Source organism: Taudactylus pleione, unplaced genomic scaffold (assembly GCF_031769625.1).
Source record: "Taudactylus pleione unplaced genomic scaffold, aTauple2 ptg000120l, whole genome shotgun sequence".
Lineage (NCBI taxonomy): Eukaryota > Metazoa > Chordata > Amphibia > Anura > Myobatrachidae > Taudactylus > Taudactylus pleione.
This window is the reverse complement of record NW_028284522.1, coordinates 6,200,574-6,218,370: the sequence shown is the minus strand read 5'-3', so window position 1 is coordinate 6,218,370 and position 17,797 is coordinate 6,200,574.

Genomic DNA, 17,797 nt, shown 5'->3' with positions numbered 1-17,797 from the left:
GCTGTCAATCAACATCGACAGCTCGCCCCCTTTGGAAAGAGACCCGCTACATCCGGCGCTGTCGGTCGTAGCGGGTCTCACGCATGCGCACGAAGGAGCCGGCTCCCTCGTGCGCATGCGCACTGGACAAACATCGAAGCAGCCGTGCAGTCGTAGACCGTACGGCCGCCTCTGAATGAAGCCCATAGTGTGAACAGGAACGCCTGCACTTGGCGTAGTCCGGAACCACTTGAATGTTGTAGGAAGTGGATCTAGAGATGTGTGATTTGGTTTTCCTGAAAAATAAACATACTCAAACTTAGGGGTTCCGAGGCCAATCGAGTCTGGGCTCGGATTACTTTTGGGGTCCGAGCAGAACAGAGTCCTGATTCGGGTCTACTGTAAGTTAGGCAATCAGATTTAAAAACCTAATATCAGTTTGGATTGCATGTAAACAGGTCCAAATTACATGATTTTAGCTGTTTTTATATTTTAAAGCAATCCAAAACCAAAACCGAATCTGAACCAAAACATTGAGGGTGGTTTTGCAAAAAACAAAACTATTAATTTGAGGATGGTTTTGGCAAAACCAAAACCAAAACACAGGTGTCCACTCTCTAGTAGGAATCTGCTCACAACAGTAGCTTTATGTCGGCTCATTTTAACCTTGATGTACGTGAGCATTATTATAAGTAAAATTTGTTTCATGTTATATCATGAGTGGAGTGTGCTCTCCATTTCTTCCATGTTTCAGAATCTGTGCCCTTTGGTTAATGTTAGAACTTTGCCCATTCAAAGTCAGTCCCTGTACAAGTGGAGGTTACAGTCTATATTCCCTAAAACATGTATTGTACACATACCTAGGGTTAATTTGTGTCAGGAGACAATTAACATACCAGTAAATGTTTGGATTGTGAGAGGAAACTGGAGCACTCTGACGAAACTCACGGATTGAGATCTGGGAAATTTGGATGCCATGTCTACCACTTGAACTCTTTGACATGTTCATCAAAACATTCCTGACAATTTTTGCAGTGTGGCACGACGCGTTATCCTGCTGAAAGAGGCCACTGCCATCAGGGAATACTGATGCAGTGAATGTGGTAAATATCAAAGTAGCATCCACATGAATGGCCCAAAGTTTCACATCAGAACATTATTTAGGGCATCACACTTCCTCCACTGGCTTGCCATCTCTTCCCTAGGTAAACAATGCACACGTACCCGGCCGTCCACATGATAAAAACAGTGATTCATCAGAAGAGGCCACCTTCTTCCATTGATCCAAATTCCACTTCTGATAAACATGTGCCCATTGTAGAATCTTTTGGTGGTGGACAGGGGTCAGCATGAGCACTCTGACTGGTCTGCAGCTATGCAACCTCATGCACGCTTACATAAATCCATAGCAGTGTCTCTCAAAAGGTCTGTCAACCTGCTCCCCAGGTAGTGAGAAACTGATACATCTTTTATCAGCCTCTCGCAGATGATCTGGCAATCAAGGCTGCCCATTACCTTGATAATTACCACACAGAAGTTAAGAACCTGGGACATACTGTATATACCTCCCATCGACAACTTCCCCAGTGTTTTTGTCACTATATATAGAGTTGCCGAACAAAAGCAGAGTACACAGATTGTATTGCTGGAACTTCTAAACTCTAAATCATGACTTTTTCCAATTTGAAACATTTCTCAACGATTCGTTTAATATGATATCTAGTAGTGTGCAGTATAGTACTCCAGAATACTAATAATCACACTCACAGAATGGATCCAGATATATTTCCTCTATAATCCAGGAAGAATAAAAGTCTCAGGGGTAAATTTACTAAAATGGGAGTTCTATTAAGAAGTGATGTTGCCCATAGCAACCACTCAGATTGCAGGTATTATCTTCTAGAAGGTGCAAGATAAATGAGTATAATCTGATTGGTTGCTATGGGCAACATCACTTCTTAAATAGAACTTCCATCTTAGTAAATTTACCCCTCAGTGTCTGTAAACTCATAAAGTTTAGATATGTGAGATTTGCTTGCTGTCTGGCTTCTTTATGTTCCATGCACTGTGGGCCTGATTCCGAGATGTACGATAATGCCATCGCAGCTGTGATCCCGTACGGAGCTGCTGTGCAAAAATATGCAAATGTTGCAGATGTTGAGGAATTGTATTGAGGCGCCCACCTGTGGCTTTGCAAATCCAATCATCTGCGTACAAAGACATAGCATCGGTCACAGATCCTCAGATAATCAGACTTCGGAGTATCCCTATGGTCGTGCAGAATGGTCACATGACGGAGCCACTTTCACAACATACGGGATTGCAGGTGCAAGCTATGACACACCCAAAAAACTATTGCGACACACCTGCATTCTTTGCCATGACTCCCTGTTACCGCCCCCAAATGCTCTCTAACTGCCAAAAAACACTGCTAGTAAATAGTCGCTGTGAGCAACTAGGGTAACTTACCTAGACGCATGTGCAGTGCCACTCAGACGCAAGAGCAGATTGCCGATAATCACTCGACTGTGTAAACATCGGAATAGGAATAACATACATCTCTGAAGCAGGCCCTGTGATTGGCCTGATTACTAATAGGTGTTATTTTTCAAATGCTTGCAAATGAGGCTATATATGAATTAATTCGCCAATGGCAAGTCTTTGATGTTTGACTGAAGTTAAGAATTGGCCATCTCTATATAAGGATTATGTTTTTCTGGAACTGTTTGATAATATTTTCCAGTAACTATGGGATATTACTTTATCTTCATTTAGGTGAGATTAGATCATTTTGTATCCCTTTTAGGTCTTTAAAACACAGTTTGTCTCTCTATGCTCTGTGTACTCCCCTGGGCCTTATAAATTTGGTTGAAGCTAAAGTGCTATAAAATTATATTATGGATATGCTGCACTATGCTCTGAAATTGGCTTTTCCAAGAATTTTCTTTGGATCTGTATGTTGTTTGTAAAAAAATTATCCTAGCCTGTCTGGCTCTAACTAAACAGAAGTCTGCCTCTCTAAAGCTGCGTACACACGTAACGAGGTTAGTAACCAACGATTTTCGTTAAAGATTTTTGTTCAGATTTTCCCTTGAAAAACTGAACGAAAATCGTTTACAAAAATTGTTGGTTACTAAATTAATGAACGATTTTGTGAACGATTTCCATGAACAATGAACGATGAACGATTTTTTAATCATGCATACAGTGAATGGACATTGTTCATTGGGCCTGATTCAGACCCGCTCGCAAGCGCTATGCGCTCGCGAGCGGGTCGATGTTAGGCCACTGCGCATGCGCATGCCAGAGCCGACTCCGACATGCGCGTGCGCGAGACTTGGCTAGCGACGGGTGCTCCGTCGCTCCGGGTCTCGCACCAAAAGGGGGGGGGCTGTCGATTTTGATCGACAGCTCACACCATTTTGGAGGCGTGGCATGGGGTTAGCTTCACAAATGGAGGTGTTCCCATGCGAACGCCTGCCGTTTGTGGGCGGCCCCACTGATATCACCAATGATGACAGTGGGAGAGCTTCCGGCTCTATTAGCTGTACGGGGCTTGCGGCCACGAGACCCTACCACAAGGGTCTCGTCGCAAGCCCAATGGTCTTGACCATTGCGACCATCATTCTGGCCGTTCGCAATGGCTGTGGGTGGTCCAGACCCGGCCCAAGGCATAGGCATTCTAAGCAGATGCCTAGGGCGACTGGAATGCACAGGGGCATCCACGGTTCTGACCCCACCCTCGCTGCCGTGATTGGAGCTCTGCTCCGATCGGGCAGCACAGCGGCCAGCTGGTTAGGTTGACAACTGAGCCAGATCACCATTAGAATGAGCTTCTGTGCAGAAGCTCATCCTTACCTGGCTACAGGAGGAGACAAAGAAGATGGCCGCGGGAGGGCATGCTGCGCAGCCACTCCTCCCATGAGCCTTTGCGCAGCAGAGCCATGAGTGACAACTCACGGCTCTGCCTCCACCTCCAGATTAGCTGCTGGAGCCGCTGTCGTTGTGGCGCGTCGCCCATTGAACCATCACGAAGAATGGCAGCAGGATGAGTGAGGCTCAGGTATGCTCGGTCTATCTCAGGCTGGGTGACAGGAAGAGAGGGGCAGGCAACCACTAGGCAGAAAGGGGTGCTACTGAATCTGGCACTGAGAGTGGCTATGTCATGTCACTGTGCATATATATATATATATATATATATATAGATATACATATATATATACATATATATATATATATATATATATATATATATATACAATATAATTTCCTTGTGGCTGACCTTAAAAATAACTATCTATATAACGTATGTGTGTGTATGTATATATATATATATATATATATATATATAAAATATATATATATATATATATATAATATATACACTCAAACACACCAATTGGCAGCACTCAGGTAATAAAAAAAACAGGCAAGATGCAAGTATGAAATCACCGATGTTTCAGAACCCTTTATTGCCCCATCATCAACGTCAAAACATATACAAGCACGAAGCACTTACTCTAACCCCCACCGCACCACGTGAAGTCCGCACTGTCCAGCGTCCGGAATCAGGTCGCTGATGTAGATGTAATCCGACACATCCGTGCCCCCAATGAGCACGTAGGTGTCACCAGACATCGGAGGGAGGAGGCGCCATCAGATAACGCACCCTCATCACTATGACAACAGACAGCCCTTGACATATAGTGTACATTAACAAAAGTGATCACTTTTGTCATTGTATATGTCTTGGACTGTCCATCGGTGATTTCATACCTGCAACTTGACTTTTTTTTTTTTTTTAGTGCCAACTGCGAACAGTTGCTAGTCCTAACGGAGGACAACAGGGACAAAATTGTATCTTTATTGGGAGTGCCGCCACACGTGGACTTGGCAAACTCTGCGCTGTTTCACTGTGATGCACGCTGCTGTTTGCCTTACTGTATACTGTATTGGCTCAGGCTGTGCTGTGACCACAATTGGCTGTACTCTAAAGTTAAGCTGCCCACACACATAGCGATATTTTACCTGATTTGGCCGATTTTGACGAATCGTGATGACAAATCGTGTAAAATATGGTCAAATTGTGAATGTCCACTCACGTTCACGATGCCAATGCGTGTCCCCGCTCGTCGTACATCGCATCTTCAGATCTGCCATGCTGTAGGGCAGATTTGCCAATCTGGGACACTGCACTGGATGCACGATAGATCTTAAGTCAGATTTGACATTTTTTACTCCAAATCGTGAGTAGGACTGCCGGGGAGCTGCCGAGGGAGAGTTCAGGGGAAATCGCACACATCGTGGAGTCGTGTGCAGATCGCTATGTGTGTGGGCACCTTTACTGTGTATAGAGGACACACTGCACGCTTCTGTGTGCTCCGCTATACTCTGCTGTATTGACTGTACTGAGACTCTGGACTCACAAGTGGCTGTGCTGTATATAAAGTGACTGTGTATAGGGGGCACACTGCACGCTTCTGTGTGCTGTGCTATACTCTGCTGTATTGGCTGTACTGAGACTCTGGACTCACAAGTGGCTGTGCTGTATATAAAGTGACTGTGTATAGGGGACACACTGCACGCTTCTGTGTGCTCCGCTATACTCTGCTGTATTGGCTGTACTGAGACTCTGGACTCACAAGTGGCTGTGCTGTATATAAAGTGATTGTGTATAGGGGGCACACAGCAGGCCCGCTGAGAGCCGTGGTGGGCACGGGTAATAGGGGGGCATGGCCTAATCACGCCCCCTTCCCGGAAACAAAAAGATATTCGCAGCGCTGCGCGCTGAGGAGAGCGGGCGCTCTGAGCCCCCTCAGTCCGGCGCAAAGCCAGGGGGGGCGCGATCAGTGTGATCGCTCCCCCCACAGGCTTAGGAGACTGCTGTGGCTGCTGCTCAGCAGCCACGAGCAGTCTCCACTGCAGCTCAGCACACGCTGTGTGCTGGGCTGCTGTGAGGGAGGGGAAGCGCCGCCGGACCCAGGCCCCCGCCGGGCCTCTCAGGAAGCACGGGCCCGGGTAATCTGTACCCGCCCCCCCCCCCCTCTCGGCGCCCCTGCTTCTGTGTGCTGCGCTGTACTCTGCTGTATTGGCTGTACTGAGACTCTGGACTCACAAGTGGCTGTGCTGTATATAAATGTGTGTGTATATAATTATATATATGTGTGTATGTATGTATATTATATATATATTTATTTTTCTCTTGCGTGTATATTGTTTTAAGGTTTGATAACTCCGTTTGATTTATTTGGGTGCCCTGGTATATCTGCACAGTGACATACTATATTGTTCATATGGCTATATATGTCAATATGTGTTTTTTTTTATTTCCACGTATAAACGCTAAGATTTTTGATGGGATTATCTGCTAGGGGGCATGAGCCAAAATTTTGCCTAGGGTACCAAATTGGCTAGGGCCGGCTCTGGGGTGGGTCACCCACAGCTATGCGAGCGGCCAGGAGGCCGCTCCAAAAAAAAACAAAAACGCCCTGATTCAGAGCGAGCGCTCTTTCAGAGCGTCCGGCTCTGAATCAGGGCCATTGTTCATCGTTCATTCTGTACAACATGAACATGTTTGTTGGACAGTCAGAATGGACGATGAACTACAAACTACAAACGGGAGCGTACATGAATGATTTAGTTCATCGTTCACCTTAAAAAAATTAACGATTTTATAAACGATTTAATGATAACGATGTCGTTATAGTTGAATCGTTCAAAAAATCGTTATGTGTGTACGCACCTTAAGAGTAAGAGGACCTAATGTCCAACTCACACAAAATAGCATTTAAATACGGCACTTACATAAATCCATAGCAGGAGCTAAATGTAAGTGTAAAAATAAGTAGATTACTACTGAGGGCACTACTGGGGGTGGGATTACTACTGGGGGGGACTACTACTACTGGGGGGGGGGCTACTGGGAGCACTGCATCAGGGACCACTACTGGGGGCACTGCATAGGGGGGGCTATTATTATTATTCTTATAGTTTATTTATATGGCGCCACAAGTGTTCCGCAGCGCCTTACAAGTGACTTACTGTAAAATACAATACAATGAAGGACAAGAACATGGATAATATACATTGATACATTGGTGGCCATAACACCCAATTAAGCAACAGAGCATAAGCACCAAGTGTTAGGTGTCCTAGTGGTGAGTAAGAAGTAGATGAAAATAAAGTAAGGAGAAGCACAAGAGGGTAGAGGGCCCTGCTCGCAAGAGCTTACATTCTCAAGGGGAGGGGCAGACAGATGGGCATGATACAGATGGGGAGGACAAGGAGGAGGGAGCATGTAGTAGCAAGTTAGGATGAGAGCTGGACTACCACTGGGGGCACTGCATTGGGGGACCACTACTGGGGACACTATATAAAGGGCACTGCATAGAGGGGAGTACTACTGGGGGCACTATATAAAGGGCACTGCATAGGTTTTACCACTATTGGGCGGGTAGCTGGTTTGAGCAAGCGGTGAATAATTGCTGTGACAAAAATGGAGTGTTGCTCATGGTTATGGCTTTTTTCATGAGAACACGGACACTTAATTTTTTTGGGCACGAGCAACAATATGCCTGTACTTATCATCTCTGGATCTCACCATATGTATTGGCTGGTCTGACATTGAGGGGTCTATGTACTTGGAGAGAGATAAAGTGGATGGAGATAAAGTACCAACCAATCAGCTCCTAGCCATAATTTTTCAAACACAGCCTGTAAAGTGACAGTTAGGAGCTGATAGGTTGGTACTTTATCTCTGTCCACTTTATCTCTCTTCATGGCTTATTACATAGACCCCATAATCTTGGATTTTTTCTCAAACTAAATTTTTCAAAAATCTTTTAGCCTTAGTTGTATATATATATATATTTTTGACCAGTATGTTACTAAATATTTTTCACATATTTTCTGTAGTGTAATGGTATCATTTATTATTTACATACAATTTTCTTTGTTTGATCCAACATAAACCATTGGGCTGTTTCCAAGGAGCTCCCAACATGAAATGACTAAAGTCAATTAGGAGCGGCTCTCTCAACCATTATTATTATTACGTTACCACTATTATTTTTTTAATTATAATTATTAATAATATGGCACTATTAATTGATAATAATAATAATAATAATAATAATTATTATTATTATTATTATTATTATTATAAATATTATTATTATTATTATTATTATTATTATTATTACAGGGGCATTATTTTATTTGTTCAGTGATACATTTCCCTATTATCCACTGCAATTACAGCCCAACTCACATTTCAGGGTACACATCTATTGTAGGCTTTCAGGGAGGAGGACAAATCTGAAGAGGGGCACTCTGAAAAACTGTTGAAATCTACTATTTTAGAACCACCCTTTTCAGTACATTAAACTTTTCTATAAACCTAAAATTCTATACATCTTGCTATAGTCTTATGGATGGTTTAATTTAATCATGAGAGACATAATTAGAAATGTCTTTTTTGCTTAAAGCACTTATATGTGTTTCAATCATTTAATTATGAAGGGTAAAGTCTGGCTAGAAATGTTATTGATAGGTAATAGATCAACCTAAATCTTTATATGTCATATAACAATTTCTGGTATTTATCCCATCCCTCATTTTCCATATAATAGAACCTTACATCTCATCCTTGGTGTGTTGTGTTGATCCCGGGACTCAGATGGTCTCCCTAGACCTTAGACTATATTATATATTATTTTGTTTCTCAATTAATATATTTGAGGCTAATCGATATGAATCCTGGACACCATGCTTTGTTGTCAGGTCGCACTAATACCTCAATGCTTTATTATCAGGGACATGCAGCATGAGCTCTCCCCTTCTACTGAAGCAGGCCATTCAATTTCTGGACTACTTCGCACAAACTGGTGTGCCGTACTGGAAAAGATGCTTGCAATCCTATTTGGGGAGACAATAGCTTTACAAATATTGGGATTGATGAAGGCAAGTTCCTTTTAGTGAGGCCACAGGTTAAGTTCCTAAGGGCAATTACTTACAAATAATAAAACGCGTACAGTACATCCTTTGATTAACTCAAAGTAGAGTTTGACATCCCCAGAATAATATTTATTTGCTATCATCAGCTCTGACATGCATCAAATGAGTACTTTGAATCAGAGACACTGGAATTTATAGTAGCTTCCATAGAAAAAGTTGTTTCAGTCTTTAGACTGCAGAAAACACATTTTATTAATTCATTCTTATTTACCATGTAAAAATGGGAGGTTAATTTAGAGGAAACACAGGAGAAAGAGCAATCTAACATTGTCAGGTTGATTAAATACTCTTCCCCCGGATTTTAGCAGATATAATTTTTTATTCTACATAGTTCATACCTTACACCCATCAGGATAGTAAAAATGTGGTGGTGGTGATGGAACGAAATGCCATAAATGTGGAGAAAAAATTGCTATGTTTTTCCAACTGTGGCAATGTCCAAAGTTGCAATATTTCTGTCTGGTGGCCACTGATTGTAATAAAAAAAAATGGGATTATTGTGTCATCGTATGACCTGGGTACACGCATCTATGGGTTGAAGCTGTGAAATAGGATTAACAAAATTGAACAAGAACACATAATCAGATGCTCATTAAGGTCTCAATAGCAAGAGTGAGGACAGAGGCCCTGATTCAGAGCCGGACGCTCTGACAGAGCGCTCGCTCTGAATCAGGGCGTCTTTTTTTTATGGAGTGGCCACCTGGCCGATCGCATTGCTATGGGTTGCCACCCACAGCTAATGCGAGTGGCCAGGATGATGGTCGCGTTGGTCAAGACCATCGCGACCATCGGGCTTGTGACGAGACCCTTGTGGTACGGTCTCGTGGCCGCAAGCCCCAGAAAGCTTCTGGCTCTAATAGAGCCGGAAGCTCTCCCACAGACATCACTTGTGATGTCAGTGGGGCCGCCCCCAGACGGTAGGCGTCCTCATGGGAATGCCTCCTTCTGGGCAGCCACCCCCCTGGCCCACCCACCAAAGGGGGCGTGCTGTCACTCAACATCGACAGCACGCCCCCTTTGGTGTGAGGCCCGGAGCGACGGATTGCCCGTCGCTATCCGGGTCTTGCGCATGCACACGACGGAGCCGGCTTCATCGTGCGTATGCACTCTGGGCCACCATCGACCCAGTTGCGAGTGCTCAGCGCTTGCAACCGGGTCTGAATCAGGCCCAGAGGCCCTGATTCAGAGCCGGATGCTCTTTGTGAGTGCTCGCTCTAAATCTGGGCAGCCTGTTTTTCTTTCAATCCGGCCTCCTGGCCGCTCGCTGAACTGTGGGTGACCACCCACAGCTTTTGCGAGCAGCCAGGTGATGGTCGCGATGGTCGCGACCATTGGGCTTGCGACGAGACACTTGTGGTAGGGCCTCGTTCCCGCAAACCCCAGTGAGCGTCCTGCTCTAATAGAGCAGGAAGCTCAACTACTGACATCACGAGTGATGTCAGTAGGGCCGCCCTCAAACAGCAGGCGTTCCTTTGGGAACGCCTCCATTTGGCCAGCCACCCCCCCTCCCCGCCTACAAAACGGGGCGAGCTGTCGATCACCATCGACAGTCGACCTGTTTTGTTATGAGCCCCGGAGCAAGTGATTTCACGCTCGCACCGGGACTCGCGCGTGCGCACTGCCCGGCCATCGACCCGCTTGCGAGCGCATGGCGCTTGCGAGCGGGTCTGAATAAGGCCCAGAGTTCACTTGTCCCAAAGTAATGGATCGGATCAAAGTGGTTAATGAGACAGTGAGCCATGAAATATTCTTATGCACTATACTAGTAAATTATGTTAGAATTTGTTTTAAACCTACGAGCACCCATGCAATAATGCACTCTATAATGTATAATTCATAGTATTTATCATAAAATCTGACGTCTTTCATTTATATTTTGATAGACTAATTTAGCAGGTAACTAAGAAGCTACTTTTAGTTATAAAAATATAAAAACACACTTGTCAGTAGAAGGGGCAAAATGTAGCCCACTGGAAATATATGGGGCAATCCACTTAGCTGCAAGGGGTGCGTGTTGCCGTTGCAATGGCATTCAAATGCCAGCAATGGCACCACATCTTGCCAACCTTCTTGGCCGTCTTTCAGGCCAAATTCACTCAATTTTGTATGCAGCCCTATCGGACCGTGCACAGGGCCTGATTCAGAGCCGCTTGCGAGTGCACAGCATTCGCAAGCGGGTCGATGGTCCCCCACTGTGCATTTGCACGCCGGAGCCAGCTCCGGCTTGCGCATGCATGAGCCCAAGTGAGCGACGGCAGCTCCGTCGCTCCTGGGCTCACTACAAGATGGGGCGGCTGTCGATATTGATTGATAGCTCGCCCTGTTTTGTAGGCGGGGAGGGGGGGTGGCTGTGCAAACGGACACATTCCCGAAGGAACGCCTGCCATTTGGGGGTGGCCCCACAGACATCATGAGTGATGTCAGTGATGAGCTTCCAGCTCTATTAGAGCCGGAAACTCACTGGGGCTTTTGGCAGACAAGACCCTACCACAAGGGTCTCGTCGCAAGCCCGATGGTCACGATGGTCGAGACCATCGCGACCATCACCTGGCCGCTCGTAAAAGCTGTGGGTGGTCACCCACAGCTTAGCGAGGGCCAGGAGACCGGCTCCAATTGAAAAAAAAAACGCCCTGATTCAGAGCGAGCACTCTGAAAGAGCGTCCGGGTCTGAATCAGGGCCACAGTTTTGAGTGGGTTCTGGCTGCCTCTGGGCTGCCTTAAAATGCTGCTGTTGCTGCTATGAATCGCACCAGTGGGTTCATCACAGATAATTGGATTGACCCCTTAGAATGAAACCCAATCTCTGCTTGAACTTTAGTTAAAGTCAGTTCTTTTTGAAGCGGTAATGATGGTGTGCTCATCACCACCAAAAAAATGTAAAGAAATACCACTTTTAATAATGCAATTTTTCGATCTCTTTTATATTATTAATCTCACTCTGCATATGAAACAATGTCTTGGTATTCCTCCACAAATCTAGTGCACCGGAGCATTCTTGCAAGAGACTCACCAAACAATTACTGCAGAAATACTAGTAGAGCCAGTAGATTAGGTAGGGCTTAAAAGTTCTCCCATTCTTGCACCTACAGATTCGAGGGTATCCTTGTATGAAAGATACGTGTCTTTTTATTTTATTTATTTACTTATTACCAGTTATTTATATAGCGCACACAATTTCCACAATGTTTTACAGAGAAAATTTGGCCACTCACATCAGTCCCTGCCACAATCTATGATCCCTATCAAATGCACACACACATACACACTAGGGTTAATTTTTGTTGGGAGCCAATTAACCTACCATATTTGTATACTTTTTCAAACATTGTGCCCCTTGGTAGTTATTGTCTAGTGATCAGCAGACAATAGCACCATATTCTATAGAAAGCATTAAGAAGTCCAGAGATGTTGGAGTCCTAATGTCCCATTCGGCATTTAATGAACACAGGTTTGTCTGTAGTAAGCTAACTATTTTTCAAAATGGTATGCCTTGTTGGGCTATCATATTATTACTACACGGTTTATGTGTTCTATTAACACATTATTATGAATAGCAGGGCTGTAGAAAGCGTGGCTGAGGCCAGGTACTGTACTAGCTGTGGCACATTTGTTGAGGTGTGGCTGCGCCCCTACAAAAAAATCTGAAAAAATAATATGTTTGAGACGTGCGGCAAGCCTGGGGGGAGGAAGGACGCGATCAATGTGATCATCCCCCTCCCCCCCGCACATCAGTTTCAGGCAGAGGAGACTACACCTGAACTCACTGGCTAACAGGTTAGAAGAGGGGGATGGGCTGCAGACCCTGGTCCTCGCAGGGCCTCTCCAACAAGCCCAGGTAATTAGTAACCCTCCCACCTCTCAGCATCGCTGATAATAAGACCTGTAAGGAGATGTTTTATATGCTTTGAAAATAAGGTAAATACTTTAATGTATCATGCAATAATTCTAAAAACATGATACCATAGTAGTGTCTTTAGGAAATTTTCAGGTCAAATATGCAGGGAATTACACTATGACATGAAATTATTTTACAAGTTACTTTATTAAATACTAAAACATATATTTATCAATACCAAAGAACAATACATTCAAGAATATACAATAATTGAACAGTATATTTGTACCTGAAACAATGTTTTGCAAAACATTATACATAGAACATCTAACCATCAAACACAATAGTGGTGATACTTTTCATGTGCTATTTTCTAAAAACAATACAAAATGTAACTTTTAACAAACAGATATATACGATGTAAAGTGCACACTGAAATTACAGAGAACACACTGTCATTACAGAGAACACACTGTCATTACAGAGAACACACTGTCCACTTTAGAGAGGGTGCACAACATTTTCATATTTTTGCTACATTGACAACAAAACTATGGGGTCAATCCTATTAGGTGCGAATGGCGAGGTGCGAGTTGCTATTTTCACTTTGAATTCGCATAGCGAATTCATTTTGCAATCCAGTTAGCAACTTGCACTGAATCAGTCAGACTGAATTCGCAACTTTCCACTCACACCTCCTTGAGGGTGAGCGATGGAAAGGAAAATCTTTATTTTAAGGATAAAATGTCGGAACACTGTGCTGAACCCCTTGGGCACCCCCTCTAATGACTAATTAGTCAATTGGAAGTTTTCAATTCACTTAATTAGTCCTTGTAATTTTTGGGGGTAAAAAAAAGGTCCTCAAATTATCCCAAAATCAACTTTTTCGTTAGTTTAGGCACCTAAAAATTTAATTACAATAATTTTTAAGTTGAAAAATAATTGTTTTTATAATCCTTTTTCAATTTTTCAAGGTGCCCTCAAAGTACCAAAAATCACCCCTTTTCTTACTTTTTTTTGCATTTTTCGTTTAATTCTTTTGAGATTAAACGAAAAAAGTAATTTTTTTATAATTTTCTTGACTTTAAAAAAACCCAGAAATCAGCCATTTGACTCTATTTAAAAACCTACAGTACCTTCCTAATGCCCACAAACAGCCTTCTATACGGTCCTGCTAACGAAATTATCCATTTTGGGGGGTCCAGGATGCATTTTCATGCATTTCTCGCAAATCTCATTTGGCAGTCAATTCGCACCCCTCCGAGTAGTGCGAATAGTCATTTTTAATTGGATTGGAGAATTCTTGGGAGCACGCATCGATGCAAAGTCTGCGAGTTTCAAGAAACAAACTTGCTACTTAGTACTTACCATTTGCACCTAATTGGATTGAACCTTATATATCTACAACTTCTGCATTTAAGGGATCTTTTGTGCACTAAAAAAATATACAGCTTTCAAAAAAGACAGGTTGTACCACATACTGCTGAACATCTCTAATAAAGCCACAACATTCATTGCAATTTACATTCTACATAGCTCATCTCAGTTAGAGACCACAGCAAAGCATTATCACAGATAATCACACACTGTACAACAGATGTACACAGCTGGTTATGCCTCATCTCCTTTTCCCTGTGTAAGCCTATGAATGTTTTAGAAACAAATGTTACAAATCCAGGGTTTACTCAGAAGAATAATCTGCCAATTGATGACAGTGGGGCTAATACAGGCTAGAAGGTACACGGGGTTGCGGAGTGTATCTTGTGTGTATTGGCATTGTGCATACTCATAAATGGGCACATGCAAGAATGGGCAATGCAGAGTCATACAGTAGGCTTCTCAATCGCATCTAGCAAAGAGGTAGTACTGGGCAGTAATGATTTCCTCACATAGGCACAGTTCAGAGAGGGTGCGTTTGTGCAAATGATGGCTATGCGGAGCTGGACTTAAGTGAAAATACTTCTGCTTATAGATGTATTATTACACTGTGTATATTGTAGGCGCAAGTCCAACTATGATGGTGATGACTAGCAGCAGCGACTCCTGCCCTCTTACCTGAGGGGGGCTGCCGCTGCTTCTGGTCTAGGCGCATGCACAATGAATTTCAGGCACCGGGACTTGCGCATGCACATGATCAGCGGTAGCACTGCACATGCGCATAACACTAGACCAGCTTCTCCGGGCTGCATTGGTAGCAGCCCCAAGAAGCCCTGTAGGGCTGCTTATGCCAGTCCCAGGGGGAGGATACACCTCCCCCTGGGGCTGCCTGTCCTGTGCCTGTCCTGTGCGTGACTGGCAGGCTGGCTCTCTGAAGTGGAGGGTTTTACTGGAGGGGCTGCAGCCTCGGAGCCCCTAGGTAAAATCCACCAGTGCTGACTAGTAGTAAACCAGACAGGCACACAGACACAGCTGCATCTTGAAATGAGTACAACTCTGCGGAATAGATGTACTAAGCCTTGGAGAGATATAAAATACCAACCAATCAGCTAAAGTGACAGGAGCCGATTGGTTGGTTCTTTATCTGTTTCCAAGGCTTAGTACATCTCCCCCTGCATGTGTTGCCAGCTATTTTTCCAAAATTTCATCCAATGTATTAAGCCATTGATTTAGAATCCAAGTACAAGAAAGTAATCTTTTTAAATGTTATTCTTGTTTACATATCTTGCTATAGCTTTAGAGAAATCAGTCAGCCTGGTAACCTCTGGATTATGATGATCCTCTCTTTGCTATTAAGGGATGCTGAGAGGGGATGGGCGCGCAGATACAAAATGGCAGCCCCTTCCTCTGGGGAACGGGGCTGCCAAGGAGGTGTAATAACACGTCCCCACTCTAAATTGTGCAGCTTCTGCATATGGTAACTGGGTGGCTGTGGTCACCTCCAGTACCTGTGTCTGACCTCTCTCTTGCTGGCCCTGATTTCAATACTCATATACTAGTAATGGTGATAATAGTAATGAAGAGAATTATAACATTAGTGACAGGTAGCAGGATTTTGACAGCCAACACACAATGTTATTTAAATCCCTAGATTGTTAATAGACTTAATAATGATTAGGTTGACACAGCGGTATTTGGGAGAGATGTATCAAGCCTTGGAGAGTGATAAAGGGGAGAAGTTGCCCAAAGCAACCAATCAGCATCTAATTGTCATTTACTGTTATTTGTCTGTTAAATGACAGTTATGAGGCCCATGCAGCTGCGGCTGATTGCTACAATTCCCCGTTTGGTTGGAGACTGGCCTGGGGTATCGAAAAAATCCAACATAATGGATTTCCCCGACTCGCCGATTCCAACCAAAAAATGGTCGAGATCGGCGGGTCAGTGAACAGTTAATATTTATAGACCCCCTTTGGTAAACTGAGTGAATGTGAAATACCATAATAGTAACTTGTGATGTACAGTGAAATGTGCTTTTGTCTTACACAATCTGCACACATGAAGGTGCATGCAAACCCCCTCGGTAAGGGTAGATACCTTTAGAAAGTTACATTTTTCTTAAGTGTGGGAAGAGGCAGAATAAACTAAAGAGATGCTCTGTGCAAAAATGTAAAAATAACATCAACCAAACCACCCCTTTTCAGTTATTCTTATAAAATACTACTCTGTGTCACCTCATTTAATAGTTTGTGGCATATCTTATCACTGTTGTTCATTTTCTGATGCATTTTCAGCCATTAGTAAAGCTGATTTCAAAACATTTACTTTTCTTGTGTACTAGAGTATTTCGATTTCATACCCCATCCAACTTCTGTAATTCATTGTAACAGACCTAAAACTGACCACATAAAGACTAAAAATTGATCTACAGTTAACCAATCAGCATCATTGTGTTCCAGAGCCTACAGTAAATCAGACATTTACTAACAGACAATGTTTTATATTGATTTTTAAGTGTTAGTAATTGTGTGAAACATAAAATCGATGTTGATCGACCTTTAGAAAATTTACACCTGAGTGTACATTTGGACCATACATGTAGACTGCATCCATGTGACTGCTTATTGTTGTGCAACCACATACTTTTGAAATGTTAAATACCTTGCTGATTTTGCTAGTTGCAGTATGTGTGGACAGCTTTAAATACTATTTCATAATAGTGGTGTTAGCAAATTTAAATTATTTATTTCTACGTAAATATAAAACAAAAGTTACCATTAATTTACATATATAACTATCAGATTCAGTATGATTTACCGCCGGCGGCAGCCCGACAAGAATGACAATCCCGATCATCCCAAGGTAAGTATTCACTAACCTATTCTACCCCCAAACCCTAACCCTCCCTTAGGGTTGCCTAACCCTAACCTCCCCCCTAAGTGCCTAACCCTAATCCCCCCTCTAAGTGCCTAAACCTAACCCCCCCTTCCCCACTGCCTAACACTAAGTCCCCCGGGGGGGTGCTTAACCCTAACCTCCCCCCGGGGGTGCCTCCCCTTTCCCTAGCCTAAACCTAACCTCCCGGGGATGTGCCTAACCCTAAGTCCTCCCCGGGAACCCTAAACCTATAACCACCCCCCCCCCGCAGCTGTCCGCGCCCGTCGACTGGCTTACCTTCGATCGGTATGCTGGGTGCCGGTCTCCCGGCATAGGGAAAATGACAGTCATTGGGATTTCTGCGCTCGTCATTTAACCCTTGCCGGGATTATACAGTTGGGAAGCCGGCGGTCAGGGATTCCGTCCATCGGCTTCCCGACTGTTTCCCATAACTATCAATTGTTAGATGTAAATAAAGGGCTTACTTCGATTCTGTGCGAAGATGGATAGCCACGGGAGGGAGCTCCCGCAGCTATTCAACACAACGCGCTGTGTGCCTTGTCGAGAATTGGTTAAGTCAGAGAATGGCGGTTTTCGCAACATTACCTGGGTGTTAAGGCGCGGTAACTGGCATTCTCTGACTAAAGTGCCGGCCGTGCGGCTGTTAGCAACGCCCTAAGCCAGCAAACAGCTGCGCGACCGGCATTTTTGTGG